The 20,710-nt window shown below is 56.8% G+C and overlaps 1 long non-coding RNA gene across 2 annotated transcripts in view; it reads right to left on the reverse strand.

The window, feature by feature from the left end:
• Window positions 1-642: 642 nt before the first annotated feature.
• LOC128773688 (uncharacterized) overlaps window positions 643-20,710 on the reverse strand; it is a 28,222-nt gene continuing 8,154 nt past the window's right edge. The window contains exons 1-3 of one of the 2 annotated variants that reach the window (XR_008418107.1): window positions 3,771-3,859; window positions 3,409-3,570; window positions 643-2,195 (exon numbers count right to left, since the gene is read on the reverse strand). This is a non-coding gene — a long non-coding RNA (uncharacterized LOC128773688). Of the gene's footprint in view, window positions 2,196-3,408; window positions 3,571-3,770; window positions 3,860-20,710 lie in introns of those variants that run through there. The other variant, XR_008418106.1, reaches the window with a different exon arrangement.

Genomic DNA, 20,710 nt, shown 5'->3' on the forward strand with positions numbered 1-20,710 from the left:
AAGCCCCACAGACGCACCTGACCCCAGGAAAGCCCTCAACTATCAGACGCGCTTGGCAGATGGGCAACTGAGGCACAGAGAGGTCAGGGGCAGCGTCCAAGCTGCCTGACCTCAGCTCTGCTCCTGTGGGCCCCAGTCTCGCTTCTGACTGTTGGGGTCCACCGAGGCTTTGGTTGGGGGCAAAGAGAACGCTGCTTCCCAAAACAGTTTGAAAACCACTGTTGTGGTCCAACCTCCCCATTTTACAGAAGAGGAAACTGAGGCGCAGGGGGGGTGAAATGACCCGTCCTCGGTCACACAGCTCTGAGTCCATACATCAAAGGCGAGTCAATCAACAGAGTCATTGATTCTAATGACTTACAGCTTTATAGTGATTCATAACAGGTGGGATTTTCTTTTTTAAGATTTTGAAGATTTCTGCCAAGTGTAGGCTAACTCTTCTGTACTTGACCGCGGAACATTCGAGGTGTGTTGAACTTGCTCTGTCCAGCTCCCCACTGCTTCAGATGGAGGAAACGGTCGGGGTGGGGGCGTGGGAGTCAGCCTGAACTGCCCACCCCCGGAAGGAGAGACCGACCGCCGGTCAGGTTAGGGGGACGCTGAGGACAGAGAGGGGAGGGGGAAGGGTGAGGGGTGAGGGGGGCTGAAAAGCAGGGAAGGGGAGACTCAGGGACGTGGAAATGTATACTGGCAGGAATTTTTCCACCCCAAGAAAGGTATTTTCAGGAATGCATTTGGTATACTTGAGAACAGTCATATTTACAGAAAACACAAACGGATGGAGTTGCTTAACAATCCGTGCTTGGGGAGAGGAGACACAGCGTGGGGACAGAGATGACACAGGACTGGTTACATATTGATCCCTGTTGAAAAGAATGGTGCGTCGGGCTCATTATAGTATTCTGTTTGTGTGTCTTTGAAATTTCCCAGCACAAGGAAGCTTTCTAAAAGCATATAGTCAATGCATTCCAGAATTTTTAAAGAATAGTTTTCTGAACACGGCTCTCTTTACGAGAAGAGTAGGTTAATGAACTAATGCCCTCAGCCTTCCCCACCCCTGTCTCTCTCACTCCCCGTTCCTCTCTCTCTCTCTCTCTCTCTCTCTCTCTCTCTCTCTCTCGTCCAGGAGTCAGCAGCCAAGGTTAGCAGCTGCATACTGACATACTGATGCCCCTCTGTCTTTCCTCCAAAACATTTGTTAAAATACTGGCACAAAGGAAAAGTAATTATTGGTCAACAAAAACGTCACAGAAACCTTCCAAATCCATCCCAACCTGCACAATTTGCTACAAACGTTAGAAGTTTGACAACTTGGCCATTTGTCCAGTGGGCTTTGCCTGGTCCCCTCTGACCACACTGGTCATCTCCGCCCTGGTCCTCACGGTAGAGACGGGGTTAACACCCAGCTCTTCTCTGGACATCTGTGCTATCCTGATACCCGTAAAGCTGAGTTGGCATTGTTATTATTTGGGAAAGCCTCCCCTTCCCGGCTCGGTTTCCCCATCGATAAGAGAAGTGGAAAGATGAGACGCTCACTAAGGTCCTCCCAGCACCAGGACGTGAGATGCTCAGCACTGACCTTGGGGCAGGGACAGCGGCGTTACCGGGCTGGGGTCCGTTCTGGGAGGCAGAGAGGGCTCGGGTCTCCTACTCCAGCCACGACCAAACCTTCCCACCCGGCCCTCCCGTCTGGGTCCCCCCCAATCCCCCCGTCTGCAGCCAACCCCAGGAGTAGCCGAACATCCCCGAATGGGAGCCTCCCAGTTGAGATGAGCAGCTGTCCCAGTTTGCCCGGTCTGAGGGGTTCCCACAACACCAGGCTTTTCGGTACTAAGCCTGGGATAGTCCCTGTCGACCTGATCAGGCCGGTCGCCCTGCTCCCAGGCAAGCTGGCTGCATATATTGTTAGCAGAGAAGGGTATCGGATCGGAAGCAAGTTAAAGCTGTGTCGTGATTACCCAGTTTGGGGAGATGAGGGGAGCGGAGGCTGTTTGTGAACTGTAAGCCTCGCGATTAAAAAACAGCAAAACGCCAGGCCTGTGCTGATCAGGGAGACCCAACCGCAAGAACATCTGTGTTCCTGGCATCACCGAACTTGGCTTCTCTTAGGAAAGCCAGGAAAGGCAGAAGAGCCTGTGTGAAGAGTCCCGCCTTCTCCGAGTCCACCAGCCAATGAGAAACAGAGCCCGCTCTGCCTGCGGAACAAGAAAAGTGACTTAACCAGGGAGGGGCTGGGGCAAGGCCCAGGGGGGACCTGGGAGGTCAGTCGACGGTGCCTTCACCCCACCGGCCTTCCAGAGGCCATAGTCTGAGGCCACGTCCGCCCCGAGGGCACTTGCCAGGACCTGACAGGCTCGGGCCCAGACGCAGCACGAGAAGGTGGTGGGAACCTCCCCGCTTCTGAAACGGCCTGCATCTGAGTGGGTTCTGTGACAGCGTAGACGTGCGTCATGAAGTAAAGAGCAGGTAATGCAGACAGCTCCCCTCCTCTTGCTCATCACCCCTTTGTTTCCCCTGGAAAACGGGAAAGTGTGAGCGGCGGAACGCTCAAGCCTCTCTGATTAGGTGGTGCCGGGTCAGAATATATGCCCAGCAGGGGCGTCTGGTGGCTCAGTCTGTTGAGCGTCCGACTCTTGGTTTCGGCTCGGGCCATGATCTCACGGTTCGTGGGTTCAAGCCCTCTATTGGGCTTAGGGCTGACAGTGCGGAGCCTGCTTGGGATTCTCTCTCTCTCTCTTTGCCCCTCCCCTGCTCCATCTCAAAAATAAATAAGCTTAAATATATAGAGAGATATATATCTTTCCAAATAATAATGACTGAAGCACCAAAGTTATGACTTGCTTGTCTTTATTGCACCCCTGTAGTAACACTGCCTTCTCCCCGCTGTGGTCCAAACTCGGGGCGAACTCTAACCTGGCCAAGCCTACAGGGGTGAGCCAGGCAACCGCCTGGCTGTGGGGCTGGGGAAACCTGAACCAGGACCCCGAGGGAGGGGTGGGTGTGAACTCGGGTCGTTCTGTGCCAAAACAAATCCTAAAACACAAGCACTAGAACCCGTCAGGTGTGAGTGTGCCTGCAGCCCGAGATCATGATGAAAACTGGAAAACACTTTTTTTTCATTGTTTTAACATGTATTTATTTTTGAGAGACAGAGAGAGAGAGACAGAGCATGAGCGGGGGAGGGGCAGAGAGAGAGGGAGACCCAGAATCGGAAGCAGGCTCCAGGCTTCGAGCTGTTAGCGCAGAGCCGGACGCGGGGCTCGAACCCACGGACCGTGAGATCATGACCTGAGCTGCAGTCGCACGCTCAACCGACTGGGCCACCCAGGGGCCCCAAAACCAGAAAACATTTTGAGTGGAATCATGAACGGGGCAAACCACGTGGAGTGCACGTGCAGCCGTGCTTACCGGGAAATTGGTGGCCTTCTGTGCGGAAAGGAAGGACGGGGAAGCCATGCGCTCGTGGTGACGACGGGTGACCACGCTTGCCTGGTGTGCGCTGAGAAACGGACGCGATTTCCCAATCGCTGTGTCGCACCCCTGAATCTAACATGACGTCATACATCAACTCTAGTAAAAAAAAAAAAAAAAAGATAAAAATTTTTAAAAAGCAGCAAACTCAGGTCCATCTCAAAAAGTTACAAAAGAAACCGCGAAATAAATCCAAAGAGAGTAGAAGGCACGAATAAAAATAAGAACACCAAATGGTGGACTGAGAAACAAACAGAAGCAGCAACACCTACAGCTGGTTTCTGGAAAAGACGGGTAACCTTCTAGAGAGCGGGCAGAGGAGGAGTTCTGACAGCTACGGACATCCTGCGGGCAGCTCGGAGCTGAGGCTCTCACCCCCGGTGTGACCACCCCGGTGGGGGCTTGAGCGACCTGCCTATGTCTGCTTCTTTGCCTCAAAGTCAAGAAATACAGCATTGGGGCGCCTGGGGGGGGGGGTCAGTCGGTTAAGCGTCTGACCTCGGCTCAGGTCATGATCTCACAGTTCGTGAGTTGGAGCCCCGTGTCGGGCTCTGTGCTGACAGATCCTGTGTCTCCGTTTCTCTCTGCGCCTCCCCTGCTCATGCTCTGTCTTTTAAAAAATATAAAAAATAAGCTGTAAAAAAATTATTTAATTAAATGGTTAAGACAGTAAATGAAAGAAAGAAAGAAAGAAAGAAAGAAAGAAAGAAAGAAAGAAAGAAAAAGACAATGTCTACGCCATCAGCTAATATGAGAATCTAATGTGGCAATTGTGCACGATGTGTCCAGCAGGTAATAGAAACCGAGTGCCTCATAGTGGCTATTGTCACGGTGCTGATGGGGGTTGTGAATGTTCTGTCAGAGCTTTGGAGGGCTGTGGGGCGGGGGGGTGGGGGGTGGGGGCGGGGCACCGGGGGAGGGAGGACTAACCCCCTCCTGGGAAGGGCCAGGGAGGACTGCCTTCCAGGCTAAGCACTGGAGAAGGAGGCCTGGGAAGAGGTAGACCATCCAGGCTGGGAGCCTAGTGAGCTTGGAGGCCTGAGGCCCGGCCTTTCCCCGGAAAACGTGGCTGGAGGGGAGATGGGCCTCCCAGAGCCCCGCATCCCGAATCCCTTGGGCCAGCTGCCAAGCAGTGGGCTGACATTTGAGGCCAAGGTGGGGAATACAAAAGGGCCAGGCTGTGGGCTTCGGGCTCCTGCATTATGCAGCAGGGGTAAATAATGGATAACTTGGAACGGGTTTTTTTTTTTTTAACCATTTCGTTCCTGATTTTTGCCCAGGACGCGGAAGACACAATGACCTTACTCAGCCTGTCTCTAGAGTGAAGGGAATGATTTAATGCTGATGCTCGCTCCAGGCTGACACGTTGCTTTCAGCTGGAAACAAGGGAGCGAGTCTGCAGCAGACGAAGTCAGCTTGTCTCAGAAGAAAGGAGTTCCCGTGGGGCTCTGCGCGCTTTCCCAAAGGCCTCAGTCTACCCGACAGGCGACACACACTCGACATTTTCCCAGGTAAAGAGAACCGGATGTGTCTGGAGCTGGGTGCCTCTAGCCTGTAAGCTCGTGGGCCCGGGCTCTGGGGAGAAGGGGACGCGACCCAGAGTATCCTCTGCCCAAGTCCGTGGGCCCCACCACCCCACGGGAGGGCCTCGCTGGGGACCCTCTCACAGGGAGGCTGATCGGGGTGAAGTGTCGTCCTCCCCTGAGGAAATGGGTCTAGACCTAGGTTAGAAAAAGGGAGGCTCTAATCCCCAAAAATGAGGGATGGGGGCCCCTGGGAGGCCATAATCAAAGACTTCAGGGTCGCAGAAAGAGTTGGCATCGGAATATGTCACCAACAGAATAGCCTATGAACTTGGGCTCCTGCAAATATAGTCATGAGGCAACCACCACATGATCCCACAATTGCGCATTTATGATCACACGGAAATCTGTCCACAGATGTTCACGGCAGCTCTACGTGTAACTGGCAAAACCTGGAAACAAGCGGAGTCCTTGAAAGGGTTCATGGTAAACACACTGTGGCACGTCCATGCCAGGGAACGCCAGTCAGCAACAAAGAAACACCGTATCGATTCACCCGGCAACCTGGTTCGTAAAGAACTGCGCTCGGTATGAACAGCCAATCCCCAAAGCCTACAGGCTGTTTGAGTCCATTTACAGAACGCTTTTGTGAAGACAAAAGTATGAAGATGAAGTACAGGTGAGTGGTGTGCCGGGAGGTGACTGGGAGCAGAATGGTGGCAGGGAGGGACCTGCAGTTACAGAGAACAGCCAGAGGGACCCTGCGATGTCGGAACTGTCCAGGGTCTGCTGTGACGGTGGATCCACACACCTGCACGGGTGATAAAAGTTCATAAAACAGGGGCTCCTGGGTGGCTCAGTCGGTTGAGCGTCTGACTTCGGCTCAGGTCGTGATCTCAGAGTTTGTGAGTTTGAGCCCCACGTCGGGCTCTGTGCCGACGGCTCGGAGCCCGGAGCCTGCTTCGGATTCTGTGTCTCCCTCTCTCTCCGCCCCTCCCCTGCTCACGCTCTGTCTCTCTCTCTCAAAAATAAACAAACATTTTTTTTTTAAGTGCATAAAACTAAGTGAACACCCACACAAGTGGGTACAAATAAAACTGGGAGGTCTGAGCGAGACGGGTGAATTGTATGGGTGTCCACATAATGACGATCATGTTATACTTGCGTTTGCCAAGACGTGACATCGGAGAAAAGTGGATAAAAGGCACACTGGGTGTCTCTGGCTTGCTTCTTGCCCCTGCCCGGGAGTCTACAATTATCTAGAAATAAAAGCTTTAGCTTAAAGAAATAGTTATGGGATATCGCTCAGTGCAAAGGACAAACCACAAAACCCAATGTGTATTATGATCCCTACACTTTAAGCCTTCAAAATGGACACCCATCTACTAAAGCCAACCCCCCCCCCATGACCATGCAATCCCCCTCCTAAAAGCATTCCCGAGAGAAATGCAGGCATGTGACCACCAGAAAATACGTACAAGGTTAATAACAGCTTTATTCACGGTAGCCAACGGTTGGAAACAATCCAGATGCCCATCAATAGTAGAACTAATCGACTGTTATGTTCACCCAACGGAATCCTTAACTAAAAAGTGCGATCCAGAGCCTTACACATGGAGGAGTGTCCCTGATAGGATGATAAACAAAAGAAGCCAGACACAAAGACCACAGACTGTGGGGTTCATTTATACGAAGTTCGAGAACAAGCAAAACCATTCTGTAGCGACAACAGCCGTTACCCAAGGAAGCAGAAGGACTGCCTGCGGAGGGGGCCCCCGGGGCCTCGGGGCGCAGGCAATGTGCCGCGTCCTCATCAGGGTGTATATATGTGTGAAATGAATCAAACCACACGCTTAGGACCTGTGCACTCTGCCGTGTGTGCTATACCTCGATATACTTTTTTCAACAAGAGAAGAAACACGCACGCCTAGATTAGAGCGCAGAAAGCGACGAGGAGCGGGGGGGGCACCTGGAGGGACCCGCATCTCCCCCGTCCTGGCTCTCCGTCTCTATCTGCGGCGTGACAGCCGATTCCGGGTGAAGCTCCAACGGGCACAGAGGGCCCCGGGGGTGGGTGGGAGGGGCTACTCCATTCCAGCAGGGGGGTAGCTGGGGGAGGCCTCTGCCCTAGGGAGGAGGGGATGGCGGGGGCGCTTCAGAGTAGAAAGCTGCAGCCGGGCCCCTCGGGGGCCCAGCCTGCTCCCGGGACACCTGCTGACCCCAAGTGTGAGCTCTATGGCAGCAGTGGCCGCTACCATGCACATTGGGAGCGTGGTGGAGGAGAAAGGGGACCCCAGGAAGAGGGAAGAAAGAAAGAAAGGAGCTCAGAGGAGAGAAGAAAGAGGAGAAACAGAGACGACCACAGCCAGCGTCCCCAGAGCACTGCCCTGCGACCCACGCCTGCCAGGCAGCTGGAGGTGGAGGGCTGTCGCCACCCATATTCTCGTTTGCAAATGAGGAAGCTGAGCACAGGGTTTGTCACTTGGCCTGGGACTTCACACGAGTAAGTGACAGCTGCGTTGGAGCCCAGGCAGCCAGAGCGCGTGCTGGCGAGCACGAGGAGGAGGAGAGAGCAAGCAGAACGGGGCTCCAGAGGGGTGGTCAAGGGAGAGGGGGAAGGACACTCAGTCTTCTGTCCAACAGGTGTTTCCTGAGCACCTCCTACCTGCGGGCACTCCAGGACAGTGCCCCGGTGTATAATCAGGGTGGCTCCACGGGCAGTGACCCCTGCCGTCACCCAGGCCCGGTGCTTGGTTCTAAGGGTCTCCACGTTTTATTCCACAAGTTTTCTCTCCAGTCCTGAGTACAAAAATGAAGCGGTCACCCCCAATCCCTCCTCCCCTTCCCAGGATGACGGTCCAGAGGCTGCACCAGCAGGTCAGAAGAAAGAGGGACGGGGGCCCTGGCCAAAGCAGAGAAGCCGAGCGTCTGCTGCTATCACGGGGAGGGTTGGGGAAAGGGCACGGATTGTCCTTTAAAGCTGGAGAGGCATAACTCAATTCTTTTTACAATTTCATTACTGGAAAAATCTATCGGCCCCAGGAGCATTCCGCTCACAAAATTGAACAAAAAACAAAAGGGCATTCGCTGTGTCTTCCCTGAGCTCTGAGTTGAGCTGGATACCCATAAATCACTGTCAAGGAGAGGAAGGAGAGCCTCATTTAGCCTTGTCCCCGCCCGCCCAGGTTCCCCCAGCGCAGGAGGCAGCAGAAGCCGCAGGAAAGCAGTGTGCCCTCCCCACAATGGTGTGAGGGAGGGATCAGCGCCCCCCCCCCCCTTTAGAGTCGAGACACTGTAACTTGTCCGGGGTCACGCAGTGACCATGTCCCCCTCTCAATATATTCATGCTACGACACGTTTTGATCTCCCAAAGGAGCTGTGCTGCTACATTTTTGCTCCTGGCCGACGGGGGAGCCCTGCGCCCGGAAGAGCAGCCCCCCAGCCTTTAGACATCACCGAAGCAGAACCTTCTCCCACATCCTTCCAGATGCCGGCCGGGTTCGGGAAGCATTCACAGTCCCTCCCGGACGCCACAAGGCCAGAGTTTCCGTCTGTTTTGTTTGCCACGAAGACCCTGTATCCAGACAGCACCTGACACACAGCGACACTCAATAATTTTTAATGAGAAAAACTATTCAAGGGATGTTAGCTACGGAGAAGTGTCCATGACTGTTCCTGCCTCCGCCCGGCTGACCGGCTGACCTGCCCCGTTCCCCAGGCGAGGGAGCTGGGGCATCACTGGTCCTGACCCAACACCCAGGACAGCTCCTCTGTGGCTCCTGAATCGTGCCTCCCCCCCCCCAGGCTCTGACAAGTTCACGGGTCCCCTCTGGAGCGCTTCAGAGCACCGCCTAAGACCTTACTCAGTCCCTGTGCAGTTCCCTGACATGCCCCTTCTCGGAACAACTGCAGGATCGCGGGGAGGCGGGGGGACACAGAGCCCTGGGGGCTGGAGTGGGGGCGACACTCAGGAGGCCTGAAGGCCCTCAGGAAACGCAGACAAGCAGACACATCCCGGCTTCTCCGTTCAGAATTGCCCACGCCAGCCGGTTTCCTTCTCTCCCTTTGCCGCGTCTTCCCTATAAACTGCATGAAGATCCATAGAGGGTCTTTTTTTTTCCCTCTCTTCCCAAAACTCTCTTGTGCCTTATGTAATCCCTTCAACAGCCCAGGGAGATAGGGGAGAGGAGACCAGGGTGAGGAAGCTGGGTCAAGCTGCAGGCAAGCGGCCAAGAGTTGGCCGTTGAGGCCAGGTAGTGCCCTGCTTCCGACCCGCTGCCTGAGGTCTGTGCAGGCCTCGCTGCCTGAGGTCTTTGCGGGCCCCACTGCCTGAGGTCTGTGCAGACTCGATGCTTGAGTCTGTGCAGGCCCCGCTGCCTGAGGTCTGTGCTGACTCATTGCCTGATGTCTGTGCGGGCCCCGCTACCTGAAGTCTGTGCAGGCCCCGCTGCCTGAGGTCTGTGCAGACTCACTGCCTGGGGTCTGTGCGGGCCCCGCTGTCTAAGGTCTGTGCAACCCCATACCCTGTAATGAGAGGCTCCTCGTGTGCCTGCTCGGGGCAGAGGGGGCTCCAGATGACCTCTCTTCTGATGAGGCCTGGGCCCCGCACCTCAAAGCAGCCCGTAGCCCCGAGGCCCCACTTCTGCCCACAGGGACTCTACAGGAGGCCGCCTCTCCTGGCCTCTCATTTTGTGCTCGTTTTTAAAAACAGCCTTCTGTCTGGCATCTGATTTCTAATCAGGCGTTCGTCTCTTGTGCTTTCAAGGGGCTGTGGCTGGGAGGGAGCGGGGGCCCAGGCCTCCTGCCCTCTCTGCTGCTATGAGGCATATGGGAGCCTCACAGTTCCTTCTGGCGGAGAGGCAGGTTGGAGGGAAAGTGCAGGGAGGGAAGAGAGAGACCCGGGCCTCAAATGACCCACCTCGCAGCCGGAGCCCGTGCGCATCCCCATCACAGGCCCAAACTGACTGCCAGCCGCCAAGGGTAGCTGAGCTAATCAGCCAGCCAGACACCATCTCCCTCTCTCTCTGTCTCTGTCTCTCTCTGTCTCTCTCTCTCTCTCTCACACACACACACACACACACACACACACACACACACACCCCGGACAGGAAAACAAGACTGACAGCATGGTCCATCCACTCCCTCCACTTCAGCATCTGTGGCTCCTACTGAAATGCCCGCTCAGTGCCCACGGGCTGGGCCGGGGGCCACCGGTCCCGCCACCGGTGAAATCAAAGCCGGCGAAGGGATTATGCAGCAACCTGGCCAAGAGACCCTTTCTCAGGAGGGAGGACATCTGTTTCCAAGATAGCCAAGCCAACTCCCAAGGCATGATATATTTATGTTCTATATCTCCAGCCACCTGCTCAGCCTCCAAAACAAACTCCAGGTTCCAGCCACGGAGGAAATGTGACAGTTAAGTGGGAAAATTGCAAATGGGTCATTCTAGGAGCTGGAAAACATGATGATGGTTCTAGCAGGGGCAGGAGCTCACGGCTGGGGAGATGGCGGGTGGGGGGTGGTTTCCTGAGCACTCCTTACAGCGGGCAAGCCTGCGGAGAAAGGCCGTCCCACCCCTTCCCTCCAGAAAGTCTGAGCCTGGGCCTCAGGGCACCCTGGGAGCCGGCCTTCGTGGCAGGAGCCAGGGTAGAGCTCCCTGTGTCCTGCAGTAGAAGAACCTAGAACCAGGCAGGCAGCCTGAGGCGTGGGGGAGGGGCTGTGCCCCTGGTCCCTCTCGCCTTGGGTACCGCCCCTGTCTCTACAAACTGGATGTCAGCCGAGGCCTTGGGGACTCATGGGCAAGCCAGCTCAGAGGTCAACCACCTTTACGCCTGTTTGAAAGGGGGATGGTGAGGCAGGGGGGGAGCGGCGTGGAGATCCACTTGGACCCCCCACAGCGGCTGTGAAGATTATTTTAAAGACATTTGAGATTCAACAGGTACAGAAAGAAGCCTTTGCAGAGCTCTCCTCTGGGCCCGAAACTGTCATAAATCCCCTCCCCGGGGGAGGAAGAGCCCGGAGAATATCCGCTGCATAAACAAAACATCATCACCAGGGTCTTATCTCCTATTTTGTTCCCCTAAAGGCCCAATGGTCTTTCCAAAAAAAAAAGAGGCTCTGTCCCTCCCCTGTGAAGTCTAGAAACCCCTCGTTACTGAGCCCCTTCCTCTTTTCTCTTGTTGATCTGTCCACTGTCAGTTACATTCACGGGCCCCAACCACGGAACCCGGATCCGTGGAGGAAAAAGGTTTTCCTCCCCACGGTTTGATGTGCTGCTCTGAGAGCCGTCTCCGAGAAAGCCCTGGACGGAATTCCTCGGCGCAAGCAGACAAGGGTTTATCAAATGCGCAGGGGCAGTGGGCCCCTGTGGCCTTTCCAGGGAAGAGAGAGCAGAACAGCCACGATCACCTTCAATTTGGAAAATAGGCAAATAAACATCTGCCACGAAGATCTCGAGGCGGGAAGGCACGGCCCGCGCGCACCCCGCCTGCGGGGTTAGGGGCTCCTGGCCCAGATCCCGCCGTTCGGGTCTCCGCTGGGCTTCACCTGATAGCCAGCCAACCCGCCTTCTCTCGTCCTAGCCGGTGAGGCCATTCCCTGCCACCCGCCACGTGACCCACAGCCTGGCCTGACCCGCCGTGGTCTGGGGACCTGGGCTCTGAGCCTGGGAGGACTTTGCTGCACCTGTTTCCTTTCCCCCAGGAGGATCAGCCCCCGCCCGGTCACGTTCCCTGGGCCTCCTGTCCAGGCTGTCGGCTCTGACACCCGCTTTGCCTCCACCTCCTCCTGGCTCAGGGCGCAGAGCAGGGACGGGTGGAGCCAGGAGGCAGGACGCTGCCTTCCCCCACCCCCCGGCCCCGATGCACCCAGTCCCCTGACAGACCCACACGGACACACACCCACCCTCCAGGGAGCTCCAGTCCCCGCCCTTCCTAGTCTTACCACCAGCTGTGCAGGGCACGGTCAAGGGCACTGTGGGCATTTATGTCGTGGGCTTGTATCTGTCAGCCCCCTGCAGCCCGCAGGGCCAGAGGCGTGGAGCTGAATGGTGAGGTCCTGGAGCAGGGGCAGGGCGAGAGGAGCCTTCCCAAATCCATCCGGGGCCTCCATTCATACCCATCATTCATTTCTCACTCACTCGCTCCTTCATTCCTTAATTTGTCCATTCGTTTGTCTAACGATTGTTTCCTGAGCGTTCACGACGCCAGACCCGGGAAAACCAAGACAAGCACCAAGCAGCGGAGGCGGTGCCACACGGGGGCTCCCGTAACAGGGTGCCCAGCAGGGGCGGTGCTCCAGGGGAGGCCAGTGCCGGGCCGGGGTGCCCAGAGACCGCGCGGTGCGGGCGGCATCCAAGCCCTGCCTTGAAGGAGGCGGTGACGGACAGGGGTCAGTGCGAGAGCATCAAACAGAATTTTACACCCAGTCGCAAGGGCACGAGCTCTCGTTCTTGTTCTTGAGGAATCTGCCGCCCTCAGCCCCTTGCAAAGTGAGGGGTGCTCCTTGCGCAGACACTCCCAGTCCCTTACTGGGCGAGACACCGTCCCTGTCCCGTGCTCTGGCCTCACGGGTGGCGAAGGCTTCCCCCAAAGGCTGTCAGCAAATAGGCACTCTCATAACCAAGTCCACATCGTGAGATGCCCGGACTCACCTCGGGGTTTGGCAGATGACAAACGAAAGCGGGACACCCCCCCCCCCTCGGCCCCCCGTCGGCCACTGCGGGGGTAGAGCGTGCAAGGCCAGCCCTGGCCCCCCGTGCCTCTCAGCGGGCTCCGGTTTCGTCAGCTGGAAAGTGGGATCGCCGTCACCCCCCTCCTGGGGCAGCTTGGAGGCTTACAGGGGACCTGGATCCTGAGTGCCTCGCCCACCTGCCATGCAGTGGGCAGTGAGCAGCTGCGGAGTCCCTCACCTGCCTGACCCCAAGAGAGGCCCCTGCTGGGACAGCCTGGCGTCTGGGGAGGGCTGGCAGCCCGTGAGGGTCCTGTTGGCCGACAGAGGCAGTGGTTCCGGGGGCCGGGAGAGCGGGGCCAAGGAGAAGGGCCGTTGCCCCCCACCGCGGGGCTCTGCGCAGCCCCGGCGGCCCAGCGCGTCTCCCCCGCCCCGGCAAGCTGCCCTCTCTGAGTCTCACTCACCCGCCTCTGCTCTGCAAGGCCTGGTTCATTTCGAGGAGTGATTTTAATCAATTAGATGAAGTGTAAAATAACTGCTCTGCTCTGCTCTGCTCGGGAAATGGGGCCGGTCGTCTTTCCGGCTTTATTGGAAAGGCATTGAGGTTGGAACTGTGCGTCCCTGGCGGGTGGGAGCAGAGGGGAGCTGCTGGGGCCGGAGAGAGCTCCCTGGGCGGGGTTCCATCGGCTCCACGGCAGCCCCACTGTCCAGCGACCCCGCTGGGGAGGAGGGACCTCCAGACCGTGCCGGCCCCGCCAAGTGCTCACCGCCCTTTCTGCCCCCCGACGCCACCCACCGCCGCAGAGGGTCCTCTACGCAGAGCCCAGATGTGCCTCCGTCACCCCTCCAGCAAAATGGGTGTGAGAGGTCACGTACTCGTGGCAGTCAACACGGCCTCCGACCAAACACTTATTCGAGTAAGTCCAGTGCAGCTTTTCCCAGGCCTCCTCCGGGAAGGATTCTCCTGGTCCGGTCACCTCTGTTCACAGGCGTGTTTTCAGCTCCTTCACCGCCCCAATCGGTCAGCAGAGGATACTAGTCATGGTAACCGTGAGCCAACGGAGCCCCGAACTGGGAGGTCCCACATTTGGTCTCAGCCTCCTCCCAGCCACGGGGTTCCGTGAGGGCCGCACCGGGAAACGCGCGGGACCACCTCCAAAACGTCCTCCAAAGTGTTGAGATTAAGAGAAGCTAAGAGGGTAAGTGTTCTCTGAGTGGGCAGAAACACAAAGCCTTTTATTCGAGGAGCGGCCAAAGGATAAAGAAACAAATGAGGATGCTTCTTCTCGTGGCCGTGGCAGCCCGTGGCAACCTGTCCCTCCCCCCGCCCCCCGTGAGCCTAGCTGACAAGGCTGAGGCCGCCTCACATCCCAGGTGGGGACCAGGGTCTGCGCAGCGGGACTGGCTCCCCTCTGGACCGGGTTCTCTGGCCACTCCCACCTCTGTCTCTTAAGTCCCCAAACTTAGAAGTAGCCCTGAGGGCTGTCTCTTCTCCCCAGGGGTGGTTTCCAAAATCTGTGACCATTAACATCATCCAAGCATAGACCTGCCAGCCCCGGCTGAACCCAGGTTCTGATTCTCTCGTTTCAGCCCCGCAGGAACAGATTTATCCCCACATCACCCGCTGGCACATGTGGATTGTATAGTGTGACCCTAAGCCATCAGATCATGATGGTGACACTGCTAACATTTACTGAGCACATACTAAGCGCTGGTTCCTGTTCTAAGCGTATTAACAAGCACCCTTCCCGTCACGCATGGTTGGAGTGAGACACAATCGCCACTGAGAAATGAGGCAACTAGAGATCAGAGCGGTGACCGCACACAGTCGGTGAGGGATGGGGCCACAGGCGGACACAGACGCAGACTCTGTTGTAACACTGTTGCCTCTCTCTTAAGGGGGGAAAAATCCATTGGAATATGTTCTCCAGGCTCCATTTAAAAAATGCAGAAAAAGCACACACCCCGTTCAGAAAGACTTCTGTCCAAACAGCCACACACACATACACACACACTTTGGTTGTGGAGAAAATGCACTTACACGGACCCTCGTTTCCTCATGCTGAGCAGCGACAGTGAGCGTTTGCCGCCTACTGGGGGTCCCGCTGTAATGTAGCAGGAAACAGCGACTCAGGCCAAGGAGCCTCGCTAATGTCACAGCGCTCGGAAGAGGCAAAGCTGGGACTTGAACTTCCATGGGACTTGAAGTCCAACGAGGCACTTGCCTTACAACTAGAAATGTTCCTCTCATCCAGGCGGAACACAGGAGGGCGTGGTGGTTAGAAGCGGCCAGAGGACCAGGCTCTGCCCTTGGCTGCTGGAGCTCTCTCCTCCGGCCCTTCCGGTACCATCTGCTCCGGGCCCGCGGCGCCCACCTGTCGTCCCTGTGATGAACGGCCTCCATATGCTCATTTTGCACAGGGCTCGTGCTGCAGACCTGGGGAAACTGAGACCCCAGGGGCTAAGAGACTTGCCCAAGGTCGCACGGTCGGCCCCAACAGCCCGAGGCGTGCCACACTCCTGGGCGCTCCTTGTCCCGGCCCAGCGTCTGCTTCCTCCTAGTGGAGGCCACCCCAGCACCCCCCGCCGGAGGCAGGCCTGGCAGATGCGCCTCTTTTCTGCTATTTCTTCTCCCAACTCTGTGCCCTCTGGTTCCCCCGGGAACAGGCTGACATTCACCATGATTAGCTCGCTTCCCCCTCTACCCGCAGCCAAGAGCTAATTGTCCTGATCTTCTTCCAAGAACGGTCTCTCTGAATAGCCTTCGCAGGCACAATTAGGCAGGTTCGGCCTGGCTTTCACACTCCAGTTCTGAAAAAAATCAAATCAGCGAGGAAGCGGAGACCTCTCGGAAGTTCTCTGAGAGCTCCTTTGTGCGGGGAACAAAGCGCACACATAATTACCTGCTTAGCTGATGAGCACCGGACCCCAGGGCCCTGCTTGCAGGAGAGCTGGTCCCACTGGCTCTCGCCCCCCCGGTGGCGGCTGTTCTGGGGAGCGGCCAGCTGAGTGCACCTATCTCCCGGAACGGTGTGTGTGGGGGGGGTGGTGGTGATACCCAGAGGTCCCCTCCCTGGGCAGGCCTGGCCAGCTGCAACCACAGGACATTATCACTGGAGAGCCCAGGGGCGAAATGGTTGAGTGGTGACCCCTGCAGGCTAACAAGCCCAATCCCCTCCCTCTAAAGCTGGAGCCCTGAGGTCAAACAGCAAGTTCAGGCAGAACCCCAACCTGAACCGGGTCTCCCTGCAGGTGCACCGGCTTGTGATGACCACTCAGCTGGTTTAAGACGCACGGCCATTCTGGGCGCCTGGCTGGCTCAGTTGGTTAAGCCTCCGACTTCGGCTCAGGTCATGATCTCACGGTCCGTGAGTTCGAGCCCCGTGTCGGGCTCTGTGCTGCCGGCTCGGAGCCTCGAGCCTGCTTCAGATTCTGTGTCTTCCTCTCTCTCTCTCTCTCTCTCTCTGCCCCTCCCCTGCTCACATTCTGTCAATCTCTCTCTCTAAAAATAAATAAGCATTAAAAAAACACTTTTTTTTTAATAAAAAAAGATGCACGGCCATTTTTACCAGAAAAAAAGGAGGGGCTTCCAACCGAAGACAATGATTTTTCCCCACCAGTCTGATGCAAGGAACATGAATCAAATTGTGGGCGGGCCAAGGAAGCGATTGCCAATCGCTTCTCTGGGGACATAGAGGGATCCTTCATCTCTAAGTGGAGACACCGAGGCCCAGAAGGAACCGGTCCAACCCATGTAGCCAATAAATGGCAGAGCTGAGACTCCTCATACATCCCCTCCTTCCCGGGCCAGCACTCACGACCGACATCGCTGAGCCCCAGCCCCCCAATCTGTATCTGCAGTCCTGGCGAGATGGCACGTGCCCAGGTGCCCAGGGCTCAGGGGGAAGGAGACCGATCCCAGGGGGGCTCCCTCCCTTGGAGTGGCCTCGCTCTCAAGCTGCTAGGCCCTACGAAGTTGTTGGCTGAGCCCAGGACTCTGAAAGGGCAGCTCCACACTGCAATCTGTAATCTGGCTCCCCCTCTCTGAGCTCTGCGCCCCTGGGCAAGACCCTGCCCTCTGGGTTTCTCCTCTGTAAAACGAAGATGCTAACTACCTCCCGGGGCCGGGAAAGTGCCTGGTCCAGGCTGCCATGTGGCACGTGTGCAGCGAAGGTCATGCCCAAATGTGTTTGGGAAATGTCCCATTCGACACCAATAAAGCAGCCAACAAAGGCTCTGAGCAGTCCCGCAGGAAGGAAGCCTATGTCACTGTTTCAGCCGCTGTGATCCCTCAACCTCGACCCTCTGGAGCTGGCTCATTTCGGCGGCACTATCAAGATCCTGCTTTGGACGACGTGACCGGTGCCCTGCCCCTCGGTGGGGTCCTCATGGGAAGACCTAAGTCTGACGTCAGCATCACCAGCCAAGAGAGGCTGGTGGCGTTGTGTGTGGAACCGAATGGGAGGAGAGGCCCAGGGGTGGGCTAGACCCAGGAGAAGACACTAAGCCGACACTGCCGGCCAAGGGGGCTGGTCATTGGAAGAAATGAGGAATTCGGCGGGTACCCCCAGTGCCGAAGGGCAGGGATCGATGGAGAGTGAGGCGTGGAAGGAGCCCTCGGGGGCCCGAGGGAGAGACGCCCAGAGCTCCCTCCTGTCTCGGCACCAGAGCACATGGGGACCACTACTCACAGCCCCTTGACCACTCGGGCTGAACCAAGGACATCTCCACTCACGAGGGGCGTGGTTCCTGTCCTATTTGGGGCCACAGACCCCTTTGAAAATGTCCCTGGGTCACCGTTGTCGCTACCGGCTGGTTCTCCAGAGGTGCAGGCGCTGGGGAGAGGGCTCTGCCGGGCCCGCCGGGGTTGGGTCAGGGTGGCTTCAGCTCGGTCACAGCTGACTGACCCGCATCCCGACCCCACGCGCCTGGTGGAGGAGGCCACTTCTCGCAAGCACCCAGTCGGTCCACGGCTGGGAGCAGCCAGGCCCGGTCCGGGCGGAGCCTCAGCCCTAACCCCAGAGTCAGACGCTAAGCTGCTCATTATTCGAGTCTAAATGAGCATAATGAGTTCAAGAGGCCCTATTACTCCAGACACAGAAAATGGAATTAGTGAGCAAAGACCACTGCAATTGTGTGCTAAGCTCATCCTCTGGCTGGGGCCGGTTAAGGGAGGGAGGGCGCCAGGTCCCGGGGCTGAGTCTGAGCCCATCGCTTTCATCGCGGTCCGGGTGACCCGCAGGGAGAGGACGGTGGGGGCCTGGGGAGGAGGCCCGCACAGTCCGCCACCCAGAGAGAGGCAGATGTGGCGGCGGTCAGAAAGACACAGCTGGGACCCCTTCGCTCTCCCACATCCCCCAAAGACAGGCAGCCCAGGTGGTGGAAACTGTGCAATGGCGACGACGTTCAGGTTCACGGGTTCAAATCCCGGCTCGGCCACTTACAAGCTATGTCACCTCGAACCAGAGAGGTGGCCGGCAAAAGTTCATGAAGCCCTTTTCGGAGACGGACGGTGCTGCCTGCCTTCTGTGCATCGCCCACTTACAGCCTCTGTAAAATGCAGACAATCCTCCCCATCTCAGGGGACTGTGGCAAGGATTAAACACGCTAACATCCACGAGAACCACCAGCCGGGTAACCGACAGAAGGCCACACGCAACAATGTCCTTTACAGAAATGCATTCATTCTTTCATTCATGCCCTTGTCACTCACTCACTCACTCACTCACTCATTCATGCACTCTTGTATTTAAAATAAAAAGGCGAGGGGCGCCTGGGTGGCTCTGTCGGTTGAGCGTCCGACTTCGGCTCAGGTCACGATCTCGCGGTCCGTGAGTTCGAGCCCCGCGTCGGGCTCTGTGCTGACAGCTCAGAGCCCGGAGCCTGCTTCGGATTCTGTGTCTCCCTCTCTCTCTGCCCCTCCCTCTCTCCCTCTCTCTCTTTCTCTCAAAAATAAAAAAATAAAAAATAAAATTAAAATAAAATAAAAAGGTGAGCTCCAGACCCTTAGACTCCAGCAACGAACCCTATCACACTACCCTCCCCACGTCAAGCCCACATCAAGGTTTGCAGAGTCAGGAGGAAAACTGAGCCATGAGCCCTCTTTACCAGGATTACTCAGAATTCTCCAGATGGAAACAACACGAATGCCAGGGAGCAGTCGAATGAACAAACTGCGGTGCGTTCGTACAACAGAACACTCTCTACAACAGCGGAGAGGTCGGGCTGTCGCTGCACAACACCGTGGACGAGTCCACGGGCGTGACGCTGAGCCCAACGGGCCGGATTTCCCGTGATCCCACTTATACCCGGTAGCAACCCAAGCAAGACCACCTCAGGCGACACAGCGGGGACACGGCCAGCTCCCCGGGGAGGGCCAGAGAGACAGGAGGGGCTTCCTCGAGCTGTCACGGTTTCCTTCCTGATCTGGGCACTGAGCCCCAAGTGTGTTCACTTTGTGGAAAGGCGTCAAGCTGTGCTCTCGCAACATGTGCTTTTTCTGTTTTATGAAATCTGGTTAAAAGCACGTTCGCCAGACATCCCAGGGAGGCGTCCTGTAGACGGTGGTCCGGGTCACAGGGCGGGCGGGAGGAGAGGAGGGAGGGCTGAGCCCTGGGGCGTGCCAGTGTTCCAAGGTCGGGAAGGGAAGAGGACCCAGCAGAGAAGACAGAGAAGGGGGGGTGCCCGTGATGCTGGGGGGCATCCAGAGGCCATGACGGCTTCCAGGAGCACGTGCTGCGAGGACCAGAGAAAATGGAGACAGAGGACCCACCTTTGGGTCTGGCAACATGAAGGTCACTTGGTAAGAGCACCTTGGAGGCGAAGAAGGGACAAAAGCAGACTGCAGCAGGCTGCCGAGAAAAGGGAGGTGAAGAGGGCAGACTCAGCTTAATGCCGCCGCCTCCGGGAAGCCTTCCCTCTTCCTCTCAAGGCCACTTCATGGTACAGTCACTTAAGGCTGTCCCACCCTGTGAGACGTGCACCGCCCCGAGGAGGGACTGTCCTCCGTCACCCCTGCATCCTGGCACCTGGTGGGCATTTCGGAAACCTTAGCTCCTCTCTCTCTCCCTTCTCAGATCACAGAAGGACATTCTGAGACTTCCCCGGGACTTTGTTCTCCCGTAAAACGCATCCTTCCTCCCCAGCCAATTGTTGTTTTTGTGTTGCTGTGCGAAGATTATTAGTATAATGAGGAGAGTTAATATTGCATTAATCTGGTTGTTAAATTATTTGCATTATCATAGTCATTAGCTCGGTGATTGCAATGTTGTTTCCATTTCAGCTAGCTCCTTGTGCATTCCGTCAAAACCTCCAAAGATAATGGAACCCAGAACCACATTTCACAACAGACTGGATATCAGATTTATCAAATTTATGGAAATCCGGCCTGCGGTGGCCACCCTGCACACTGGGAAAAAAAAGCAAGGGTAGCAAGTACAGGCAGGTGAGCCCAGGGCAGCCCCCCGCCCCCGCCCCTGCCCTCCCACATGGGGTGGGGGGTGGCAGGGCGGTTCTCCAGCCCCTGACAGCGCTTTTCTTGGCACACAGGACACAGGTTAGCTAACCGGCTCCCATCATGACCCCCGGCATAGCCCAGGCTACAAGGCTGGCGAAAAGCCTGGGTTCATTCATCTGGCTTTTCGTCACTGGGCTCCACAGTCTTTGTGCTTGAACCAAACCCAAACAGCTACGTTGCTGATGGCTGAAATGTGTCTGCCGATAGTCTCCCGAGGCAGCTTTTACTCCTCAGCTGACCCGACTCAGAAACCTCACTGCTGTGCCAGAGCTAGAGCACAGATCAGTTTACAGGGGAAGACTCCCATTAGCCGAGCTCGTTGTATAAGCTCGATGTATAAACCAGAAGCCACGTTCTTCGCTGACGATGAACACGCGAGCTGTGACAAGGACCGCACAGTTTTCTCCCAGGGATGCAGTCTCGCCTTCACCCGCTTCACCGGGCCTCCGTGTGGCCCTCCTCTCCTGCTCCCTGCAGTGGTGAGGCTGTCCCGGCCGCACAGGCCGCTGAAACCCAGGCTCCACCTCCCGTC

The sequence above is a fragment of the Panthera pardus genome, unplaced genomic scaffold (genome assembly GCF_024362965.1).
Source record: "Panthera pardus isolate Hobbes unplaced genomic scaffold, ASM2436296v1 HiC_scaffold_26, whole genome shotgun sequence".
Lineage (NCBI taxonomy): Eukaryota > Metazoa > Chordata > Mammalia > Carnivora > Felidae > Panthera > Panthera pardus.